This window comes from Galeopterus variegatus, unplaced genomic scaffold, assembly GCF_000696425.1.
Source record: "Galeopterus variegatus unplaced genomic scaffold, G_variegatus-3.0.2 Scaffold649, whole genome shotgun sequence".
Classification (NCBI taxonomy): Eukaryota; Metazoa; Chordata; class Mammalia; order Dermoptera; family Cynocephalidae; genus Galeopterus; species Galeopterus variegatus.
This window is the reverse complement of record NW_007726760.1, coordinates 374,866-379,733: the sequence shown is the minus strand read 5'-3', so window position 1 is coordinate 379,733 and position 4,868 is coordinate 374,866.

Sequence of the window (4,868 nt, the reverse complement as noted above, 5' to 3'; positions counted from 1 at the left end):
ACTGTGTGGCTTAAAAATTCTCAAAATTGATGGGCCGGGGGGCCGGCCCGGTGGCGCACTGCTACAGCGCGCCGCTTGGGAGTGCGGCAGCGGTCCTGCCGAGGGTTCGGATCCCATGTGGAGACTGGTTCCCGCTCACTGGCTGAGCATGGTGCGGGCGTGACACCGAGGGTTGCGATCCCGTTGCCGGTCAGTAAAAAAGACAAAAAGGAAAAAAAAATCTCAAAATTGAAAGGTGATATTCCATTTTAGTCAGAAGACTTTGCTTCTCGAAATTGAAATGTTGAAAGAAAAGGAAGCCAGTGTTTAAAAAAGTAGTTGAGAAATAGCAGCTGTTTCTTTAAGCTCTAATACTCAATAAAAATAAAATTTAAAAAAAAAAAAGGGAGGGGCTACAAAGGAAGTAAGACAGGTGGAAACGTATGACTTTTCCAACTTCCTGATGGAAAGATACCAAGAGAAATAAAAATCTTTTTAACCAGATAGGACCTTTCTTTGACTACATTTGAATGTAAATAATGTCATATTGCCACCCTCAAATAAATAAATCTATTTATCTAACTATCCATCCATCTATATCTATATATACCTCTCACATATTATATCATATATAGTTATCCAGTATAGCATACATTTAGCATACATTTTAAAGCATATGGAATTAACCTACTTCCCTTTCTTGAAGAACACAGGATAGGGAGTCAACATTCCATCTACTCACATTTCCAACTGTCATTCAAACAGCCATTTTAAGTTACAGAAAACAGTCAAGGCTTGGGACCTCATGGCATCAACTTCCATGGATTGCTCTCCAGCTTTTTGCGTCCCTTTCATTTGGAACCCCTTCTCTGTATTCTGCAGGTAAGACTAATATAAGTGGCATTATAGTTATAATTTCTGTGCTTGAAATTGACACTGAATTCCATAATTTCTAAGTCAGAGAGGTTAAATAGTAATCGTATTTTTCCTTTTTTTTGGCTGGCTGGTACAAGGATCGAACCCCAGACCTTGGTGTTATCAGTACCACACTCTAACCAGCTGAGCTAACTGACCAGCCTCATGTGGTGGGTTTTGTAATGGTTTCCCAAACTCTTCACATCTTTCTCTTCCCCTTTCAATGTTCTGCAGCTAGGTTTTCTTCCCCTCCTGCTTGAATATTCTGGCTCCCTAATCTAAATTCTTTATATTCTCTTAGGTTTGAAACATCTTTTTCAACGACTTATGCTGTATATCTTTTTCAACGGTCTATGCTGTATATCATTTACTCCAACCTTTTACCTGCTACAAAGACCCTTCTGACATTAGAGAAAATGATAGACTTTTAAAAAAAATTCTCAAACTAAAGGTGAAATAATACTTTTCTTGGAGATAAGTATATGTTATACATATCTGCTTTACAGATGGGGAAATAGAGGCAAGGAAATTATAAGACTTGCTCTAGGTCATGAAGTCAGTGATAATATTGAAACTATTTCCTGTGTCCTCAGACTCTCAGGCTAGTGCTTAAAAACTGAAGACAAAAGTGCCTCTGATTAGAATGACTTTGATTAGTTTTTTCCTTTCTTTTTAAACTTTTTATTGAATTATATGGACTTGCATAGGTTTTCCATTTGCAGATTTTCAAGGGTGTGGTAAACAGAGAATCCTAGAAATGTGTTAGAAATAGGGCTAGTAATCTTTTTTCTTCTTTTTTGTGACCGGTAAGGGGATCGCAACCCTTGGCTTGGTGTCGCCTACACCACGCTCAGCCAGTGAGTGCGCCGGCCATCCTTATATAGGATCCGAACCCACGGCGGGAGCCGCACTCTCCCGAGTGAGCCACGGGGTCGGCCCTAGGGCTAGTAATCTTGAGACATTACTGATTTCCCTATTCCTGCTGGGGCACTGTGGAGGGAAATAAATTTCCAAGGGTCCTTGTATTCTTCATTTATTTCACTTTTTTTTTCTTTCACATTCCTTCGGTGTAGGAAACTGAACCTGTGACCTTGGTGTTGTAAGCCTGTGCTCTAGCCAACTGAGCTAACCAGCCAGCCAACTTCATTTATTTCAGAAAAGCCTGCATAGAACATATGCTAGGTTGTCATTCAATTATGCTTAAGGGAACTGTATGTTACCTTCTCTTTTTTTTTGAGGGAGGAGTAGGGGGACGGCTGGCTAGTACTGGGATCCGAACCCTTGACCTTGGTGTTACAAGGCTCTAACCAGCTGAGCTAACCAGTGAGATCCCCTACCCCAAGTTGTAGGTAGTAGGTCTGGGTTCACTCTTGACTTGCTCCACTGCAATCTCCTGGGTCATGGGATCAGCGATGGGGCCAGGTAAGCTCTTCCCTTTCTCCTCTAGTGGGTCACAATCATTGCTGACATGAAATCTGTGGCCCTGGTGTTTTTGTTTTTAATCTTTTCTGTGATTTTATAAAAAAGGTTGCCTCTCGTCTTAGGTTCACATAGTTTCTCTGTGGGACACATATCTTGTGCAGAAAGGAAAGGGTATAGACTGGGTTAAATACTCTCTTTTGGTCAATTGGTCAGTCAGCTGGATAACAATTAAGATGTACTTTGGGCAGGGCCCAGTATGGACAGTAATAAAAGAACAGAAAGGAAGCTCTTGCTAGCAGTACATCTTGCAAAGATATAAATATAAAACAAATTAAAAACACAATTGCAAAACAACAGAACAAGTAGAAATAAATCAGCAAAAGCCAGTACGTGTGAGCTGATGGGAAAGGGGTTAGAGTTGGGTGGAGTTAGTCAATGAGGGCTTTCCGGAAAAGGTGAGTTTTGAAAGAAGGGAGGGGCATGGGTTTGCAGAAAAGGATGAAGAGGTCATTCCAACGAAAATGCATGAGCAATGGCAGAAAAGAGAGAATGAGCAAGCTGTAAGGGCCAAATGGTAAACAGGTTAGCTTGTTAAGACTGGAGAATTTATGTTAAAGAAGAAACAAGTCTGAGAAAATGGTAAGGAAAGTTCATGGAGAGCTTCATAACCATTCATAAATGGTTATGAATCAAATTTATTTTAACAGACAAGAGGGAGCCTTATGGGTTTTTATATAATAAAAATAACATTTTGAGAAGCTGACATACAGATGGATTAGAATAAAAAAATCGGAGAGTTAGAAAAATAGGGGGCTGGCCAGTTAGAGCAGTTGGTTAGAGCACAGTGTCCTGGATGCCCATACCAGCCATGTGCAAAAAAAAAAAAGGGGGCCGGCCTGTGGCTCACTCGGGAGAGTGCGGTGCTGATAACACCAAGGCCATGGGTTCGGATCCCATATAGGGATGGCCGGTTTGCTCACTGGGTGAGCGTGGTGCTGACAACACCAAGTCAAGGGTTAAGATCCCCTTACCGGTCATCTTTAAAAAAAAAAAAAAGAAAGAAAGAAAAAAAAGAAAAATAGGGAAGCTGCTGGGAAATTCTCCAGGAGAGAAAAAAATGCCTGGGTCCAATTGCAGCTCTGCCAGTTATTAGCTATATGACCTTGGCCAAGTCATTAAATTTCTCTGTGCCTGTTTTCTCATCTGTAAAATGGGGATAATGGTGTCCACCTCACACAGCTGTTGAGAAGATTAAATGAATTACTACACGAAGAGTGTTTTGTAAACACTCAGTAAATATTCCATTATAGTTAAATTGTTATATGTTTTTTAAATTATTATTTCTATGACCAAGAAGTGGTCACAGACATGCATCCATGTAACAAAAGGCCCCATTTCACATCTTAGTTTGAGAAGATTGCAGCTTTTCAGTCTGTGTTTCTAAGAAGTATGTAGGGTTCAGAGGATAACAGGACAAGCCCAGTGTCCAAAACTGCTGCTCAATACAATAGACACTGGCCACATGTTGCTATTAAGCAGCTGAAATATGGCTAATCAGAACTGAGATGTGCTGTAAAGTTAAAAAACACTGGATTTCAAAGTCAGTATGAAAAAAATAAGTCAAATATTCATATTTTTATATTGATTACTTGTTGAAAGGATACTATTTTGGATATGTTGGCTGAAATAAGATGTATGGATTTCACCTGTTTCCTTTTCACTTTTTTGTGCTGTGGCTACTAGAAAATATACTTATTTTTCTATACTAGAAAACTTAATACTACCTAGTGGCTCACAGTATATTTTTTATATGTATTGGACAACGCTGGTCCAATACAACATTGTGTATTGAGTTTCGGAAATTAAGGGGTTCTACCTGTGAACTTTCCATAAAGGAATGTGGGGACTGTGGATAAATTTCTTGGCCCTTGACACTTGAATACATATATCTCAATTTGCGAGATATCTACAGAACTGAGGGAGCCTCATCTAGTTTAGCATTAAAGAGGCCACAATTGGTGAGGGGTCTTTTAGTTTAAAAAGGCAGAAACAAAGATGAAAACGGGGAAAAGGTGAAACATCTCATTTTAAACATTAAATCATGGCAATAAAATTTTTCCTAATTTTTGAAATCACTCCTTCACAGGTCCAAATCTCATTGGTTAAAGTAACCTGGATTATTAAGGGTTTTCTGACAGAAACATTTTCAAGTCATCCCTTGAATTTACTACTTAACAAAACAGGAATTAGGGCCAAAGAGTCTCAAGTCCGGGCTTTCCGTCGATCTGCAGGTGGAATCCGGTTTGCGATTTTGCTTTGAATGGATATTTTAACATGTTACCCTGACTGAATTGACCAACTGCGTAGGCTTCTCCTTGCCAAGGAATCTCAGGGTCCCCTCACGCATTTCCCTCCGCTTCTCAAGCCTTTCCGGGTTCCTTCCGGCTCCCAGGCGGCCCCCTCTCCGGAGCGGCGCGGACAGGTGCAGCCCCAGGAGCCGCCCCCCGCCTCTGCCACGCGCCTCGACCCCGTGCCCTCCCGCCCCGCAGGCC